General features: G+C 37.0%; 1 protein-coding gene across 1 annotated transcript in view; it reads left to right on the top strand.

The window, feature by feature from the left end:
* The window catches only part of LOC122716709 (glutamate receptor ionotropic, NMDA 2B-like), a 107,917-nt gene that overhangs the window by 41,183 nt on the left and 45,416 nt on the right, over positions 1-21,318 (top strand). The gene's annotated exons all lie outside the window — the stretch shown is intronic.

The following is a 21,318-nucleotide window of genomic DNA, read 5'->3' as shown; positions in this document are numbered from 1 at the left end:
AGAAGCATCGATGCCGAAAACGACGCCCTCTACTGCTCTCTCTTACAAGAGAGTCCCCTTTCCACCAAAGCAAGGGGGTTTCGCGCGAGGACTGCGATCGACTCCCGGGAGGGATGTCCTCGCTCGCGAGGTAAATTTCCTCAAGAGAAATTTCTACAAGAGATCTTCGATCTTCGAGAGAGCTCGCTATTGTTCCAATATTATTCCTTTCGAACCGAGTTGTTTTCTCGTGTGCGCGATATCGAACGACATCTGTTGGACGAAATATCTTCTTTCTAATAATATTTCTTTTCTTGGAATTACAAGAATTTGGAATTTTGTTTTGTACAATCGAGTCGAGAAGAAAGATTTTATCCGTTTGGGAGGATCCGGAGGAGGGATGGTTAATTTTATTAATAAATAATTGCTTTATCAGCGGAGAAAAAAAAAAAAAAAACTTTAAAATCCTTTATGCACTTCGTTCGAAAAGAAATTTAATTTCACGTCAACTTGAAGATTCTTCCTTAATTTGATAGAAAATTTCTAACAAAAAAAGAGTAAAGAAGGAATTTTGAATTTTATCAAAAAACTTCGATCTTCGAATAGCAAGTGTTTGAAGAAAACACTTTGGTGTTTAATCTCTCGATTAAAAATCACGACTATAAACGATTATTTTAAATGATTTTAAATCTCTTTTCCAAAGATTTCACAAATTTTTCCATGATTATTTCACAAAAAAAAAACACATTTATTTTCCAAAAAACTTTTCCAATGAAAATTCGAAAGGACATCCCCGATCGTCCTCGAAGTTAAAGTATCCTTGTTCGCCATCGAGTAAACAACCGATTCGTGATTATTAACTCCATTCCGTTAACGGAAGCGAACGCTCGACGTCGACGCTTATTACATTAACATAAAAATTGTGTTTGCATCGCGGAGAGCAAGGAAGGAAGGAAGGAAGGAAGGAGAGATAGGCCGGCCCTTCTCCTCAGGGCCGTAAGTATTCCATTCCTGTGCCAGTGGGGTAACCGTACACGTACACACAACACACGTAGATTTAACGCGGTTTAGCCGCTATTATCATACCGGAACCATCTTAATTCCCAGGACTCGTCTTCGTCATCGGGTATTAAACGTGGATCGTTTGAATTCAAGTGACTCGTTTCGAACGTGTCTCCTCGTATTTCCTTAAGGTTTCGATTAAAAATCGAATTAGGGGGATTAAGGGGGATGCGACGCACGGGTAATTACAACTGGGCAAAATTAATTCTCGAATTTATAAAAGAATAATAATTTGATAATGCGCATTAAAATTTTAAATCCTCTTTTTTAAACGTTTAAATACGGGTTAAATACGGGTTTGTATTTAGTTACAATTAGTATTTAGTTACAATAGTTACATTACAATAGTTACATTTGTATTTAGTTACAATTAGTTACAGTTTCGCTATCATCGGTGTGCGTTTTTCGTAAAATGGAGAAATTTAGGAAAATTTAATCAATCGCGAAAAAAGAAATTGTAGAAATTTTTTACCCATTTAATTTCTCTTTAATTCCTTAACTTAAATTGAGAATTAGAGAGAACGTAGAAATTTTTCCACCAACGACACGTCGATGCGTCCATTCGAAAGGAAAAACAACAACTCGGAACAACTTGAAACAAAGTTTTCTCGGCGAGGGAAAGATAATCGCTCATTGTTTTTATTTCAAGTTTTTCCGCTTCTTAAAATAGTTCCTGTTTACATTATATGGCGATCGATGTACAAAAGATCCGATCCCAACATCGGAATACGATTTTAAAGCGCTTATATCCAAGTTGCTAGATGTAATAAAAAATGTTTAAACGCATCAACTTTTCGTTAAAAAACTTTCTTGCTTGAACGATATCGATTAACATTCCAACGATAAAATTAAAATTTAATATGATTAAAACTACAAAAATCTCTCTCTTCTAATTTAACCTTCTATTATACGTAAAATATAAAAATAAAAAATTATCATCGTCTAAATTACTATATTAAATAATCAAACAGATGATTAAAAATATTATAACTTTTTTTTTTTTTCTATATTATTAATCATTCCAATTCTTCCCTATTAAAACTCTTTTAACTAAAACAACACTCAACATCAACCCCTCCTCTCGTTTAACAAAAATAAACCGCGTAAAAGGAATCTTAATTCCGATAACAGTTAGAATGTTCTCAGTTCGGTCAGCTAATACCGACTCGTTTAATATCTGAAATCGTAATCTCGAGACCGAGATCAGAAAACGCAGCGTTAAAAAAGAACCGAGAGGAGCTGAGGGCAGCTCGCTGAAAAGCTTGCTCGCGTAAAATCGAGTCGTAATGACGCGAAATATCGCGCGGATTAGCAAATTTACTGCGATACTTAATCGAGAATTTCATTAACCAATTATCTAACAATCACAATCCCTCCCTTCTTTTCTTTCCTTTCCTCGTCGAATCGATCGGATCAAAAACAATTTGTTGCACGACCACGAATTTATTCGATTCATTTATTGACGTACATAATTTTTCCATATATTTTTCAATTCGTTTTTCATTTTTTTTCTTTCTCTCTCTCTCTCTCTCTGTGTCTATATATATATATATTTTCAACACCGAGTATTAAAATATATTCAATATTTTTGTAGCGCGTGACAACTCGTTTACGCGTTAATGGCGTTGACACGCGAGCTTTTATCGTGCACAAAAGTTCCGTTAAAAAATCAAAATGGTCACGCGATAAACGTTCGATCACACATTTTTTTCATTTTTTTTTTTTTCGGTTTTTATTAATGGTTTCTCGGAATCGTTGAGTAATTTTACAAACTGTTTTCAACATTGTTTTTTAACGCGTTTTTTAAACGTGATTTTTAACCCTTTATTGGTCACGTTTAATCGCGTTTCAATTTTTGTAATGAACGACCGATTCTTATTAAATATTTGGAAATTTTTCGCCCCGAATATTATTCACGCTCGTTCATTCAATTTCACTTAAATATATTTTATTCGATATATTTATCGAAATAAATTCCGTTGAAAATGGAAAAATTTAAAAAGCAAGTTATTAAAAAAAAAAAAAAAAGAAAGAAAGAAAAAATAGTTCATTACAAAAATATCAAATTATTTTATTATCGAATAATTCAGAGATAAGTGTGAAAAAACAGTGATAATTCGTCCATCGATTTTAATTACAAATATATCACGATTCCCTTTGTTAATCGAATACACGTACACGTTTTACAAAGTGACAGCTATTTCGTAACACGATTTAATTATTCACCATTATACGAAACCACTCGACGATACAAATAATAAATCTATCTTTCAGACAGTTTACAAAGATAAACTCCATAGCGAATGCAATTTATCGTTGTCAGAAATTACATGAGATGGATCTATATTATCCCGTAACGCGATACACTCTTCGATTTCAATTAATAACCGGAATGGACAATTAATTAAAAATCCTGTATTTTAATTTTTAATTTAATCATATATATATACATATCCCATGTCCACTTGAAAAAAATTTGTATTTTCCCGCGCAAATCCGGTCTTCCGGATATTCACGTCTCTCCGCAACGATAAAAATTATTGGTGGAAACGAATTTTGCAAAGAAGAAAAGCGAGCTCGTGTGTTGGAAAAAAAGAAGAAGAAGAGGAGAAGAAGAAAATTGTGCGAACGATATTGGCAAGAGGGAGGAAAATTTGAATTATATAGGGTGCATTTGGTTTTACGATAAGATAAATCGATCGGAACGGAGGAAAGGTTGTACAGTAAAATCTAGAGGCTCTCATCGTCTCGTCTCGAGGATCGCTCGCACGTGATGGTATCATCGTAAAAGTTTTTCCGCATTCACGTCGGGAAACAGGATGAGCTACGAGATAGTTGAGAGTTTTCCACGAATGATCCTTGTTACTTGCCGTTGGTTATAGAAACGATCGAAACGAACCGTTTCACCAGAGCCGTTAATTTGCCACTTTCGAATCACGTTTTGAGAAAGAGTTCGAAAGGATTTAAAAAAGATTAAACCTTGTTACATCGTTGTTTTATAAATATATACTTGTTCAAACTCGATTAATAGCGTCGTGAGAAATTCTTTTAAAATACAAAGGATAAAATTTAATGATGAAAATCGATAAAAAAAATGACGAATCGAAGGTTAGAAATTAATCGTTCGAGATCGAGTAAACGATTCGAGACGAACTCACGATTAAGAGATAATTGGATATTAAATATGCAATATCGCGAAAAATAAACGATTCGAAACGAATTCATATCGTGATTAACGGATAATTAAATAATCGAGTGGATAATCGAGAATCTTTCACTAGATAGAATAGAAATTTTAATTTCTTTTGATAAAAATGAAAATCGTTGGTAAGCGAATATTAATGAACGATACGAATATTAAATTAGAGCGCACTTACTTAGATCGTAGAACGACTATCAATCTTCTGGAACAAGCAGATTCGATCGGTGGGCAAGTGAGGTAACTTTGGTCAGATTCAGCCGACGAGTATTGAATATCGGAAATACTGAATCCGGTTTGCAATAAAAGATACGATAAACTCGAGTACGTTTTACGAGTGGATTCGATGGAATAGTAGAGCCGAGAATTTGATCAGATATCGATGAATATCGAATATTCGAGTTATCGAGTTTATTGGAATTTATGAATTCGAGAGGAAGTTAATATCGGCGACTTATCACCAAACATCGGTAAACGTAAGTTATCTCTCGAAAGTATTCAAATATCCAAAAAAAAAAAAGACGATATAAAAATTCTCTAAACTCTTTTATCTAACCAAAAAAGAACAAAAAAAACAAAAATCATCCAAAGCTATTCAACTTTACCCTGAAAACGAACCCTACGAACCGGTCCAGAAACTCTCTGGAACTTCGTTCCACACCCTAAAGTTTAGAGCCTAAACCCAACAAACACTCGCTTCGAATTCTCCGACAACAATCCTCTTTACTTTAAATTTCGCATCGTGATCCGCCTAACGAAGAGATGCGGTTGGCAACCTCGATCCCGTTTCTTAAAAAATAATCGGCACACAGGCCTTCCCTAAACGGAGCATCGCGCCAAAGAGGGAGGAGAAGGAGGAGGAGGGAGGGCTGCTCGATTTTCGTCCGTTGAGAATCGCCGAGAGTCTCCGAGCAGCGTGTGTCCATGCGGCAAAAACTTTCGCGACGGCGGTGGCAGTAATAACGATAGTAAGCGAAACCGCCGCCAGGGCGACAGTTGGCGCGCTTGGGCGCGGTAACCATGGGAACGGGGCGCATGCGCACTCGAGCAATTCGGGACATCGGTTGTCGGAGCACATTACGGGGGTGGTTTTTCGCGTTGGCACACCCGGACGGTTAGCTGGGCGGTGTCTGCACACAGCCTTCACTTTCCTTCTAAAAATCGAAGGCTACGGAGCTCGGTGGTGGCCCCTCGTATTTCTCTCCCTTCTGTCTCTCTCTTCCCCGCTGTCCGCTGTCCGCAATCGTTCTCGCTCACCGTCCATCCTTCGCACACGCGCTTCGGTTCTTCCTTTTCCCATCGCATCCTCTCACGATTCTCATCGCGAATTCTCCTCGAACGCTTGCCCACCCACCTCTCCCCTCCCTCCTCCTCCCACTTTTCCTCGAAAACACGCGCATAAAACACACGCAACGTCGACGTCGCGTAACCCGTAACCGTACCTCCGTGTGCGTGTTTCGCTCGGTGACACGTGTACCAACCAACCAAGCAGACACGGAGCGTAGCAAGCGTGTAGTGGTGCAGCAGCAAGGCAGCAGCGGCACGTGCTGCTTTTCGCGCGGCAAAACGGGGAGAGGGAGGGGAAAAAAAGAGTGAAAGTGTCGCCGCGCACGGATGCAGCAGCGGATCGTCGCGTATCCGAGGCTCGATACGCGCAATACGGTGCGCTCGTCGCGTCCACGGCCGCCTCCGTCCTCCTCCTTCCCCTCTCCCTCTCGCGTGGATCGATCCGATGTGGCGATGATTGGCCTCGGTCGCGGCACGATCGACACGGTCGCGCGATCGTAGGAGGAAAGCGGTTTCAGTTCCGCTGCGCCAGTAAAATTTCCCGGTCACGTGATCGTGGCGAGGGGCTGCGGAAGAAGGGGAGGAGAGCGTGGCGTAGCCCCGACGAGGGGCGCCTCCTCGCTGCCTCCTCGTGGGGCTCTACCACCTCTGCCCCTATCGGTTGCCCGCCCGCCCTGTGGAGGAGACAGTCGGTGCGTGGTGATCGACGTGGGTGGAATCGAAATTTTGCTTGTGCGCTTGGACGCCGCCGCGTGTTTGCCTCGGTTTCGACACGGTTCCGAGAGATCAAGTGGATTACTCGTGGTGGCTGTGGGGAAAAGAAAGGGAACGCTCTTGAGGAGAGTCTACTTTCCAAGATCGAGCAGGAGAAGGAAGAGAAGAGGGGGAGGAGGAGGAGGGGGATCGATGGTGGATCGAGAGAAACGACGATCGCGGGCAGGATTCGCGTACACTCGGGGAGTAACAACGAGGGACCCACCGTTTCGACGAGTGACGAAGCGAGATTTTCCATCCGGATGGACACGTTCGGCTGTTTGGACGGGCGCGCACGGTGCCGTTAATCGATCCGGCAGCGATTGTTCGCAAGTATGAGTATGGCCAAGCGCGAGGAGGCTGGTGGCCAGTGTTTACGAAGATTGGAGCGACGATCGGGGCGGCGTGGACGTTTCGGTCGTGGAACGGTGGCCTGATTTCACGCGAGAATCGACGCACACGCTCTGGGGACGCATTCTTCGAAATTCAGAGATACACCCCGTGTCATCCCGCGAAGTACCACTGCCAGAAGAGGAGAGAGAAAGGGAGAGAGACCTGTTTACCATTTACGCGAGAGGTATGTCGCGTTAAATTTGAGGAAGAAGGTATTTTCCATACAGAGAGATCTCTCTGCACTTCGACACGGGTCTTCCAGCCGACGATCGTACGTCACAGGTGTGGCATTGTCCCCCTTTTAGCGCCTTCGTCGACGACCGGAGCCTCGAACCGACTAAATTTCGATAAATTTCGAACCTGTGAGAAAGGTTCGTGCAACATTGATACATAAAGGAGGTTAATGTCGAGTATCGGCCGCCATATAATAATATGTTTCGAATGTTTTTTTTTTTTCATCCGCTTTGTATCTATGCGCTCGGTCGCTTGCAAAATTCTCGATGGCGTTACCTAATGATAAGGTAGACGTCGATTTAGGTTCTCTCGTCGATTTGGCAAGGTAAAATGTTGCGGTGTCGAGCAGTTTCTGACTTTTAGATACTCGCAATTCGAATGAACGAGAATTATTTTTTTTCTTTTTTAGAATTTGTTTTTTAAACACGGTTTAAAAGTTTCCTTCAAATTAATCGGTCGATACTTTCGTATCGTTTCAATACTGTTTCAGTACTGTTTAAATTACGTTGAATTATCCAAATTCGCGTAACTTCTCGATTTCTCACCAGCGAATTGTTCAGATTAAAAATTATTCTCCGACGCAGTATCCATTTTCATGGGAAAAAGTACTCTGGATAACGATCCTCTCAAAACGAAACCATCGATGGCAAATGAACGAAAAACACGATTCGAAAAAATTCCGTAATATCGCGGAACTGATTAAAATCGTTATAAATAAATCGTGGTCGAATTATGGTCGAAAGCAATCCGGTTTTTTTTTCGCAAATTTCGAGTATGTGTCTTGCCTGTAAATCATTGTAAATCACTATGGAGAGACTTTTAGACGTCTCAGTCACACTCCAAAAAAAAAATGGTGGCGCGATTTACATGGAAAAGGGGGCGCGGCCTTCGAATTTGCGATTATAATTGAGAATCCGAGCGAAAGGGGAGGGGATGAATGGGGAAAATTTGCACGAGTCCCTGGAACGCGTACATTTCTTTCTTTTTATGGATAGTTTCGCGGTTGCAAGAAGTTATTTAGGTCAACCAGGCTCGAACAATTAGTGGTGGGTCGACGAATTTGTGGCAAAAAAAAAAAAAAAAATAGTTGTAGGTTGTACAAGAGAAGAAAGATTTCATTTTTTTTCGAGAGAGAGAGAAAGAAAAAGAGAGATTTCGATCTTTGAGATTTGTTTTTAAATTCTTTCTCATTGATGAGAGAAAGCATTATTTCCTGTTTGGTGAACAAATTTTCAAATGGTGAATCTTTGATACTTTTACGTGTTTTTGGTGAAGTTGTGTTAATTGCGGCTAAAGAAACGAAAGAATTGAAGATTATTGAAAAAAACTGAATTGGAACCTATAAATAATAATTTATTCTAATTTTCTTCTACAGCTTATTGTTTCTTCTACTTCTTTCTTTCTTTCTTTCTTTCTTTCTTTCTTTCGGTAAATTTTCGATTCGACTCTTTCGACAAAAGTATGAAAAGGGAAATCGTATAAAACCGGCCATCTTAATAATTCAGATGAAACTTTAATCAAAGGAAAGAGTAACTTTCCTCTTAAGAAACACAAAATCATTTGCGAGAGAACTTCAATCCACGCCTCTTAATCCATTGTTTCGCGCGAGGAAAAGTATTATTTATATATCGTGCGTCGTAAAATATTCTTAAAGAAACGTACAACCAATCATTCCCCATTTAAATATCTCAAAATAATTTCACAAATTTCAACTTCCATTTACGACGCATCGACCATTCCAAGACCTTGTTTCAAAAATAATTTTAAAGAAAAGAAAATTCACGCGTTTGAATTATTTCCAATTTAATTTTTTCTTAATAATTCTTCTTTCTTTCTAGCCAATTAACTTGGATTTAAAAAAAAAACGAAACGAAAAATATGTAAAATTCAATGTCAAATTGAAAGTTCTTCGAAAATCTATTTACCAAAGAAGAAGTAACATTTTTCCAAACCAAAAAATTCAAAAACTTACCAAACGAACTTTCTTAAAAGATATTTCGAAACAATTTGCCTAGGAAAAAGCAAATGTTCAAACGCAATTATAATTGCATCGCTAAATCTCGAATATTTTGAAATTTTTACGCCACAAATTCAAATTCCCCGAAATCACAATATATTCGAAAAATAATCTCTCAAAACCTCGTCGATGGTTGCAACGTACCACGAAACAATCTCGACTTCGCACGCTTCTCGAAATCGCACGAAACTTGAACCGCCACTCGATACAAAATCGTATCGACATTGACATTAATCCACCTAAACGTCCACGTATACATATATATATATATATATATATATATATATAGCGATTGCAGCGTTGCCGTCTAAGGCAGCTAAAACGCTATCGCATCCCCGCCCTTCCCTGCGTCGCCCGACGCGTCGGCGTAAAAGTTCGACGCCAGTGTACGAAATTATTGCCCATTGTTCCCTCGCTCGACTCAACCACGACGTCACACGCAAGCACTCTTCGAACGACGATTTATCGTCTTCCCCTCGATCTCCACGAGGACGAAACTCCCTTGGTGAAAGCCTTCGAAAAAAAACGCGTTACTTCCACTACTCTTTATCGAAATTCTCACTCAAAGCCTCCTCGCTCGAGGTGGAATTTATCGTTGTATATAAGCGAACTTACCAGCCTGCGAAGGTTAAAGCGGAGTAAACGTAGAATAAACGTAGGAGGGGTCGAGTTTTAAATTACTTTCTATTTGTTCGTGATGAATTGTGCGACATATTTTTACACGCGTATATGATAAAATCTTTGAATTTTTTTCGGTTCAACAGAGATCGGAGAAATGTTGTTATTTTATATTTTAATTTAGGAAATCTGTTTTATTCTTAAAGTGCATTTCGAAAGTAAAATATTTTTATATTCGGTACATTATTGCAGGTTTTTAAAATGGTATTTTAATGGAGGAGTATTAAAAATTATTCCCTTCGTTTTAACGAATATTTGTATTCTCGATGTATTTATGAAGGTAAACAATTTCCTAAGTCTCTCTCGACTGACTAAAAAATAAAAAAGAAAATCTAAAATGGATGGAAGAAGAATCGAAAAGAGCTACGTTACTTACGTAATAATCCAATACTTTAAAGAGGATTAAAGGTATCTTATTTCGTGTTTCAGACATATAATACATAAAATGCTACTTGCTTCAACCCCAATGGAATGTACAATTAATACTTAAATATTTACCAACAATATATCCAACAAATATAAATAATAAACAATAATCTTTAAACTTCATCTTAATATAATTTTACACATAGTAGAACAATACTATGCTACATTTTTCTTTTCCACTACCAAACGTGATAGGAAACGAAATAGATGCTCCACCTAAGACGAAACTAAAAAAAACGAAACTGAAAAATTACGGAATCTGAAAATTAACTAATTAAAAGATGGATTGATTAAAAACTATCCAGGGTCCAGCAGTTGGTAAACAAACCTTAATGGATAGTCGTGCATCCCTGGTGGTTCGCGATTCATTCTCTCCTCCCCCCTCCATCCATTTTATTTTCGTTTCCCCGCCCTTTCCCTTCGTTCCCTTTCTCGGGTCACGTGACGCCTCGTTCCAAGTCTTCGAGCCGCCTTTGTGCCCGCCTTGTGAAAGTTAATTAACAGGACTCCCTTTTCCCATCGGACGCGAGGAGGACATCCACGTCGGCTCGAGAACAATTTATGCTCCTCCTCGCCCCTCTCTCTCTCTCTCTCTCTCTCTCTCTGCGCGCACGAAACACTGTGACACTTCCGTTCAGTTTTCCATATAGATAAACCGATTTTCTTTGCACGGTGCATCGAATTACGTTGAACGAGGGGAGGAGGGGAGTAATAATTAGCTACTGCTACTACGTGAAAATTGATCGAAAATGGGAAATGAAATTAGAGAGAACTCGTTTTCGAGGATCGATTGATCGAATTTTCTTAAAAACGACATTTTTTTCTCTCTCTCTCTCTATCAATTACTCTTGTATTTTCTTCGTTGAATACACGATTCGTAACCCGTGATCAATCAATTCAATTGTTTGACGAATTTTTAAATTCATAGTTTCGCTCGATACTTCTTCGAAAACACCGTTCAAACATCCATTCCCTTTACAAAATATATCCTCCGATCTTCCATTCCATGCATATACGTTTCAAGCTTCATTTACTGAGCAATTAATCGAATCTTGAGAAATCCTGTCCGGTTCTCGTATCATTCGACAACTCTCCCTAAAACGTTGCCACAAAGCTCTTTGATCGTTCCTGGAGTCCACTCATCCTGCCTCCAATTTTGTAGGGGCAGGATCCCCTCTGGCGGGGCGACGATATCGAAGACGACGCGCTTCCTCCACGTCAATTCCTCCTCCTCGCCTCGAGACATTTCTGCACGAATTACCGCCGTTTATTGGGATCATAGGAGCCTCCTAGGAGAAGGTATTCTCGCTTTGTGGAACGACGTTTCATCGTTTCTTGTTTCTATCCTTTGGAAAAATAGATATCTAAGGAAATATATATCTCGTTCGAACGGAAGGAGAGGAAAAGGAGGGGGGTTTACTGGAATTTTCTTTGTTCTTTGTTCAATCAACGATACAACGTTTGGGGGAGAATTTACGGATTCGTGCAAATTTCCCCAAGTTTCCGGAGTTAAGAGGTCAGTCCGATATCGTTTGGATCGACGCCGGCACACACAGCCTTGAGAGAAACGTTTCGATCCAAATTAAATTTACTTCGCCCTCTACCCACCACTTGCGTAACGCTGTATATATTTAGAATACAAAGTTGGAGGAATTGTACAGTTCCTCGACTTTCTGCGTGTAATTAAGAGTTGGAGACTTTATCGGGATAAAATTATTCCTCCTCTCTTCGTATTCTAATATGGATACAGGAACAGTGGAGTAAAAAAAAAAAAAAAGGAATTCGACTCGTTTCGTTTAACGAGTCGAGTTTGTAAATAAACGGAAATTTCGATTCGAGCGATAAAAACCAGTTTTTTTGCGAAAGTTGCCATTGTTTTTCAAGGTATCAAAAATCATTTTCAATTCTTCTCGGCGGGAATAATTTAAATGGTAGAGAGAGAGAGAGAGAGAGAGAGAGAGAGAGAGAGAGAGAGAAATGAAATTGTCACGTTCAGTTTTATTCGCTGAAAAAAAATTTTTTATTTACAGTCGACAGCATTTCATGTGGCACGCGATTTTCGGCCCCTCGAACGTGCGAATTTTAATCTGATCGACGATCGATTTTCACGATTTCGCGATACTTCACATCCATCCATTACACGCGTACAATTTTTTTTCAACTTATCGTTGGCGCTGAAATTTCTGAAAACCGGCAGGGAAATAATTTATATAATTTACATAAAATTTATAATTTATAATAATTTAATAAGTTATAAATTAAATTATTTATAATTTATAATTTATCGATACGCGTTAAAAATTTTCAAATTTTACCAGAGAATTAATATTCATTTCAATAATTGAAATAAATTCGTTTCACAACGAAAATTTTAATAAAAGGTATTATTTTAAAATGGACTTTTAAAAATCCATCTAACGTAAAATATAATCCATTCGCCCGTTTTCACATACTTGACTATTTAGAAAATTATTAGGGGTTGTTTCTAACGCCCCTATTCGCGCTCGAATTACAATTCTCCAAATCAAATCCTTCCACGTATAGAATCGCTCGAATCCTTTATTCCACCGCAATTCCTTCGCTTAAATTCGATTAGAAGGACTATTGGCACCAGCGTAATATCCTAGCGCGATATATATTTTTCCTCCCTTATAATTTTTTTATTTAACATTACTTAACATTATTTAACATTATTTTTTATTTAACATTAAGCGAAAATGACGAAAGACGAAACGAGGATGATCGGAAGAGAGATACTTGGATAAATAAGATTGAAAATATATATCGAAAAAAAAAAATACGTTTTAATTTCGCGCGAGCCTTTTCGCCCTCTTTTCCCCTTAGTATCGGCTCATAGCGTTCGTTTCCATTGTTTCAAAGAGGGGCTTTGTGCGACACGTTTCGAGAAGCAATCCTTGTTTCGTCGCGGCCGGACCGATAAAGAGTGGCAAAGAAGCATCTCTGACCGAGGAAAATTAAAATTTTCTCGCGGCCAGGGAACAATGTGTCACCATCGTGGCGCCATTGATTAATCGATAGAGAGAGAGAGAGAGAGAGAGAGAGAGAGGGAGGGAGGCGCACGCACGTGATCCTTTGTTCTTCTGCTCTTTGATCTTCGCTCCTCGTCCCACGATCCACGATTCCTCTCTATCTAAGGACCCTTCGATCGACTGGAAAGCTTGTTCGTTCCAGGAAAAAATTGACCCGATTCAAAGCTAATCTCGCAGCTGTAATCTAGAAAAATTCGTTTTATCCCCACTTTCCCAGATTATACATGCGATCTTGTAAACCTAAATCGAGAATTGATAATTCTTCTTATTATTATTATTAATTTGACAAGAATGTGTAAATATCCTTAACTCTGTATATATTTGAAAATTATTATCTTCTTCTTCTCGTGAATATATCAATAAGTTGAAATATTGAATTATTTCATCATCCATGGGAAAAGAATTTCCAGATTATACATGTTGTGAATCTACGAATCGATAATTGATAATTCTTATTATTATTATTAATTTTTTAATTATTTTTAATTATATTTTTATTAATTTTTTTATTATTAATTTGACAAGAATGTGTAAATATTCTTAACTCTGTATATATTTGAAAATTATTATCTTCTTCTTCTCGTGATGGATATATATATATCAATAAGTTGAAATATTGAATTATTCCATCATCGATGGGAAAAGAATTCCCAGATTATACATCTTGCGAATCTACGAATCGAGAATTGATAATTCTTATTATTATTATTAATTTGACAAGAATGTGTAAATATCCTTAACTCTGTATATATTTGAAAATTATTATCTTCTTCTTCTCGTAATGGATATATCAATAAGTTGAAATATTGAATTATTCCATCATCGATGGGAAAAGAATTTCCAGATTATACATGTTGTGAATCTACGAATCGAGAATTGATAATTCTTATTATTAATTTAACATAAATATCCTTAAAACTGTATATATTTGAAAATTATTATCTTCTTCTTCTCGTGATGGATATATATATATATATATCAATAAGTTGAAATATTGAATTATTCCATTATCGATGGGAAAAGAATTCGTTCGATAAATTGCTAATTCAATCTATCGTTAATTATAATATTAAACATTATAATGCGCACGGTAATATTATAATTAATTCGTTTCGAGAAATCCAACTTGATAAACGTAACATCGTTATCATCGCCATCATCATCATCATCATCATCATCATCATTATTATCAGATATTTATTAATGACATTATAATATCGCTATTAATTTTAACAAAATATCACGAGCTTTATTAAATTGTTCGACCGCGATCGAACAATTTCCCAAAATTTCAAAATTTCTAACTTTTCCCCGCCAAATCTTATCGAGCAATCCATCCAACCCCCTCCAAGATAATTTAAATCTTGGCCTGCGTGTCGCGCCGTATTAACCGGAGATAAGGAAACTTATAATATTCGACGCGTTTAAACGTTCGAGAATCTGATAACCGAAAATTATCACACAATTTCCTTCCACGAGATTGTTCCCTTTCGGTTCGGCTCTTATATATCTGCCACAGCACAGGTACGTTCGAAGCAAATATTTATGGAAAACTTGGACTTGGATGCTCGGTCGGCCAACTTTCTATTTACCTTCGTCTTCGTTCCGTGAAATTTGTTTGCCTATTTTGTCAGATGGTACTACTTTTTGTCATTGTTTTCCTCCCCACGTTTTGTTTCCTCGAGATTGTTTTTCCGTCCCTCCCCCAATTCGAAACGAAATTGACCGTTGATGACGTTCATTTGGACGGTTGTCGAACGAAGGATTTTTATTTTCTCCATTTATTTACTTTGCTTTATTATCTCCGCTCTTCTCTTCGCTCTGTGCGTGTATGAGAATAAAAAACGAAAGATACGGAAGGTCCTTATTTCGAAGGGAAGGTAGAATTGGAATCGGTGAATAAAATATACGTTCCCTTCTTAATTAAAGGGTATCGAGCATTAAGAGTTATATATATGTACATATACACACCAAGTGTAAAATTTTTTATCGTTCTCGTTACGGAAAAAAAATCGTATGAACAAGATGGTCCGAAGAATAAAATTTTCTTCTCTTTGTGAAAACGAAAGATAGGGAAACAAGGGTGTCCTGAATTCCCTTCTTACAAATGGAACGAATAAAATATATCTCGTCCTCCATTTTAATTAAAAGCGTTCTTATTCGAAAGCGTATAAAATTTGGGTTGCGTTTTATATTGGAAAACGTGATAAATAAATAAAGAAAAGTTAGACGCACGTGTTGCGGCGTTCCTTCTTTCTTTTTAACTGTAAAAAAATTACTTTGCATTTTCGAAAACGTGGAATATTACGTGCACACAATGAGGCATATATGCAAATATGGAACGTATATATAAACGTAGAAGGAGAGGGGTTGAAGCTCGCGTGGCCAACGAATTTAGTCTCTCGAATTGTTTGCGTTTCGGGAACACGTCGACGCGTCGCAATTGAAACAAGAGAGGTTCGCTCTGTTCCCTTCTGACAGACCTCTGCGTGTCGTTGTCTGCGCGTCGAACGCATTCTCGTTTTTTGCGCCGTTCGAGCGCCACCGCGACATCTGTGTACGCACAACACCGTGCAGAGAAACGAGCGATGATAAACGCGTTGCGAATGAGAAAGAGTGGCGTTTATTGTTCGGTTTTCGTATCGAGATATGATCGTTTTTTTTTATCGTTTCTCTATATTCTCGAATCCTTTCGTATTATTAAACGAATTTTAATATTTTTAAAGCGAGGTGAAGAGAGAAATTCTTCGTTTTTTTAATTTACGATACGAAAGATCGAAGGATGTAAATTTAATAGAATCCCGTGACTGTCAATAATATTCTAAAAATAGGAAAAGATTTTTTTATTGTATGTAAATATAGAAATATAAAAGGATTATAATAAAAAATATGGAAGTCAATTTATAACGATACAACATCCTTTTCTTATTTTTACTCATAGAATATATTGATGAAGTTTGATCGTTTAATCTTGGGGGATATACTGTTAAATGGCCAGATTCAATTTCAACATTCGATCGAACATATATTTGCTAATATCTCCGATCGTTATTTCCTTTATACACACAGTATAGGCGAATACAATTTTTAATTGAAATCCCTTTATTAAAGAATTTATTTTAAAAGGAGATTATCGGAGAATACGATATTCGAGGATTAAAATTATATAATATTCGCGAACATACTTTGAATAAAAATATTCGTTTCCCTTTGAACGTAACGTCGCGGAGTATATAATTGTTCGCCACCGAACAACCCTCGTTTCGTTGCTCTCCGTTACTCATTTTTCAAACGAATCAAACGAATTCCAAGGGAGTTGAGAACTTTGAAAAAATTTCGAGGAAAAATGTTCGCGCAGCACGGTAATTTTTTTTTTTTTTTCGAAACAGAAACGGGAGAAAACGAGGAAAGAGAGTTCGAGAAGAATTCGAAAGATTCGCAATGCGATTCACGCGCTGAAGTTAAATTTTCTCTCTCTNGATTCGCAATGCGATTCACGCGCTGAAGTTAAATTCTCTCTCTCTCTCTCTCTCTCTCTCTCTGTTTCTCTCTCGCGTCTTCTGTCTCTCTCGCGTATGTGTGCGATACAAGGCGAGTATTGGAAACGGATAAACGATCGGTCTAATACTGGAGAATTTACTTGGACGCCGGGTGTCCACTTGGGATCGGTATCGGTATCGCAAGGGTAAATTTTAATTTGGCAGAGAGCCGGAAACACTCGATTCCCTTTTGGCAAATATTTCAACACCTCGTTAATGGAACGGGCAGTTTATTAAGCAGGTGCAAGTGAAATTTAACTCGCACGATTGAAGCCGCTCGCTAACGAGCATCCCATGCTCTAAAAAAAATAAAAATAAAAAGAAGGAAAGAAAAGCGACGACTAGCTGCAATGCGCCTAAATATTGACTCGTGAAATTGTTGGAATTGAGATGGAATCGTGTGAGAGAGATTTCGATTTTTTTTTTTTTTTTTCCCCCTCTTCTTATTTTTATTATCGTCGGCGCGTTGTTTTTCGAAATTTCCTCGAGTGGACGAAATTCGAACGAATTAAAATACCAGTTCCAACGAGGGTGGAACAAATGTAATTCAAATATTCGGGGAAAAAAAAAATAGAAAACTCACCCGTTCGTTTCACGAAATACATTCGTCGAAATTTTAATATGAATAAACATTTGCCGTTATATCAATTGAAAATAACGATCGAGAATTGATGCGATGATAAATGGAACGGTGTTTTCCGTGTTTTCGAAAGTTTACGAAAGTTTCTTTAACGCGAGAAACGAGACGGGGATGAAATTATTAAAAATAACGTCGGCTGAGAGGTCGAGAAGCTGGAGCTGGAGTGAAAGGATTTTAATATTTCGAGAGTTCGCCCCTCGACACTCGACCGACACTTGATTGTTAACGTTTCGTCGTAATTTGTCGTCGGGGAACGATCAAATTTTTAATCCCATCATCCAGACGAACTCCCTTCTCCTCCTCTCTCGAGACGAATTTTTCGGTTCTCGTTATCGTTGCCACCAACCAACATTTCACGAGCATTTATCTCGAACGAAAGGAAAAATTGTTGTTGTGCCAATGCCGTTTCGCTTATTTTATCCTCTAATTATTAATCTTTCAAGTTGATTGTTAAAATTTAATCGTTAAAGTTTTCTTTAAATCTTGGAATTAAATCGTTATTGATTATTAATCTTTTCGACTTGTTTATTATTTTATAATTTTATAATTTTAAACTTTTTTAATTTTAAACTTTTCTGTTTATTTTTCTTCAAAAGATTACGATCCATATACGCGTAAAACGTAAATATTACACGTGTTAAATAAATAAGCGCGATATTCCTGTTTGATATGGACAAAAATATTCAATGTTAAAATTGTACATCTATTACAACACTCGTGACTCCATTTTCGACAAACTTTTATCCCTTATTAATATTAACGTATAATATTATTTCATTAAATATTTTCGTTAACCAATTTCACGTAAAATTAAAATAAATCAATTCAATTGATTCGTGACGTGACGTTAAATTAAAGATTAAAAAAATAAGAACGAACGAAATAGATATTGTACAAAAAAAAAAAAAATAAAAAACAGAAAATATTGAATTTAAAAAAAATAAAACCGTTTAAAAATAAATCGCCCGATAAATTTTCCTCCTTTAAATTCGCCTGACAATGCTTTTCCATTAGAAAATATATATAAAAAAAAAAAAAAAAGCAAAGGCTGCAATCTCCCCAATTTACGATGACCGAGGTTGTCTAATAAATTACGCGGGATCCAGGCGGAAGGTGGATCATTTAACGTTAAAAGGGAAATACGTCGTTGTTTTCAGCGATAGTGGGCAAAACGGTTGTGGAGAAATAACGTTTCGAATGAGAGATGCGACCCGTAATTGCCTATCCGTGGATGTAAACAAAATCTACTACCGCATCTACTCTCGTGGAATTCCATTTCGCCGTGAGCAAATGACGCATAGATAGACCAAAAAAAAAAAAAAAAAAAAAAAAAAAGAAGAAGGAAAAAAAAAGAACGTTCGTTCTCCTCGACGACTAACGTTCCACGCGTTCTCATTCGTTTCTTCGGCAGATTTCGAAAGATAATTTTTCTGTTTGAAAAACCAAGTGTTACCGATCGAGAGAAATTTAAAATTAAAATTGGCGCGGATATGGAAACGTTCGACGAATGTTTCTATTCTTATTCTCGTATTTATCCAATTCATCTCGATTCGGTATTACATTGTCGATTTAATCGTTATGTAAATCCATCCATTTATTCGTCGTATTACTTGATTCCGATGTTATCGATTCGGTAACAGCGTTCGTTAATCATTTTTTCATCGTTTAAATTAAATTTGAAAATCCCGCGTTACACGGGATCGTACGAAGGAGATAAAAAATTCATTGTTTCAATCCCATATTACCGATCGAGTAAATACATTCGATTTTACTTTTTTTTTCTTTTTCATTATTCAAATTTTACATTAAATTTGAAACTTTCTCTCTCTCGATGAAACAAAACGAAAACACACGATAACGATACTCGTCGAGGATGAATCGAGAACCCGTTTTCAAATAACCCGGATAAATTACAAAATGGCGCGATTAAACTTCGTTGAAAGATTGGAAATCGATGGGGACTAGCAACGCCACCGTCAGATTTGCGCGTGGACGCGTATTCAAATAATTAGGTTCACTCGCTGACCGTGTATTTTCGCCATTAAAGTCAAGTCGCCGCCCCGATTTCTCTGCAATTATCCTTTTTTTTTTTTTTTTTTCACGAAGACTGATAACTCGCTTGATAAGTATTCGCGTAAATCGTGGAATCATCGATGAATCGGTGATCTAATCGATTAATAATACCTCTAAGTGACACTTGAAGGTATTGTCGATCGAAAAGAAATGCGATCGATAAATTTAAATTAAAAATTAAATTCAATCGAATGAAATATTAATTTAGCATTGAGTGTTATATAATGTGGATTTTTTTTTTCTTATCTTAAAATCTAGTTTGCATCATCTTGATATAATTTCGATTCGATGAACGCTTTTGAAATCCAACTTAACCTTCGAACTTTAAAATTTAAAAAATAAGAAACAATTTCGAAAGCGAAATTCACTTGAAAATATTGGGAAACAAGAGTGAAGGTAAGAAGAATGAATGTTTTTTTTCATTCTTCGAGACAATCGTCGTCTTTTGGCAAAGAATCTTTTCAAAGAATTTCGAACTTTGTGTCTCAAAGTTATGGAAAACAAGAATTACAACCTGTTCAAACACTTGTTAATTTCGTGTAAATAATTTTAAGATTTTAAAATTAATAAAAATCAACAAATTAACGAGTAATTCGAAAGCAGGAAAAGTTCGTTTCGTTTTAAAAAATTTTAATATTTCGTTAAAAAAAGGGAGAGAACGAATATAAATATTAATGAATAAGCAGTAATGAAAATCTTCTCTCTTGTTTTCGACACGAAAAGGAACGCCATACTTGCGATCTCCCTTCGAAGCCAGAGCACGATTAAAGAGTGCATAAATAAGAGAAGTTCTGTGAATTAAGTTCGAGCAACTAAGCGAAACGAACATCCTTTATATCATCGATGAGACGAGATTAAAAATTACGGGACGATTAAAAACAAAGGATATTTCGTCCTGACCTCGACAAATTTAATAATGAAAAACAATTATTCAATCTCTTCCTTTTTTTCTTTTTCATCGAGCCAAGGAAATAATACCTTAATTACATCATAATTAATAAATTAATAACGATACGATTAAATCATTTTTCACTGATATCAAATATCAAATACTCTTTCGACAATATTATCATATAAACAAATACTTTCGAACGAAGAAATTTTTCCAATCGATCGAGTCAACGTACGTATTCACGAGTTATTTATTTTAATTTAGCCCCAGATGGGAGAAAATTCCTCCTCCCTTTTTCTTCCATGAACATATTCGATCGCGAGCACAACACGTGAAAACGGAGTTTCCTTGAGGGATGCACTGGGCTTTGAGGTTCGATCTAGGTAGGTGCATAAATCGACGTTAAAGCGGAACTACCCTTATCGAGAGATCCACTCCGGGAAAATTGATTTCTCCTCTCGGTTCAAACGGCGTCGACCTTATCTAGTCAACATTTCCGGATTGCTCGTCTCGATATCGTTACTCTTATCGCGTGCACGAGAGTCCACCAATCTGGATCCTTCCCTCGATTTTTCTTTCCTCCTGATCCCCACATTCCTCGAATTTTAACGATTTCGATCGCGGTTAAAGATCGGGATTTGTCGCGTACCAATTCGTATCCACGGTTTCAGAGAAGTTTTGCAAAGTTTTGCAACTTGAATGCGCGTTTCACTGACGAGGATATTTCGATATTCTGATATTCTGTGATCTTATCACGGTTTCCTCTCTTTTCGAAATTAATCACGATCCAGAAATTCATCTTCGAGATGAATAGTTCTCGTTTGTTTAAATTTAATTTTTTTGGTGAAAAGTGATTCTGCGATTTGTTCTGGAGGAATATGATTGGCTTCGATATGGTTTGGTATAAATATATAATGACAAAATGTAATAGTTACGAATAATGTTACTTGCACTTAAGTTTAATAATTTATTCTTTGAAATATAATAATAATTACAAATAATTGCCAAATAGGTTACGTGAAAAGCAGATCGAGCATAAAATCTAGGAAAATATGATAAGTGGAATGAGACATAAGTGGAAAATATGATTGTGGTC

Source organism: Apis laboriosa, unplaced genomic scaffold (genome assembly GCF_014066325.1).
Source record: "Apis laboriosa isolate Shangri-la unplaced genomic scaffold, ASM1406632v1 scaffold47_cov149, whole genome shotgun sequence".
Lineage (NCBI taxonomy): Eukaryota > Metazoa > Arthropoda > Insecta > Hymenoptera > Apidae > Apis > Apis laboriosa.
The sequence above is the reverse complement of the archived record's forward strand: the minus strand, read 5'-3'. Positions and strand labels throughout refer to the sequence as shown.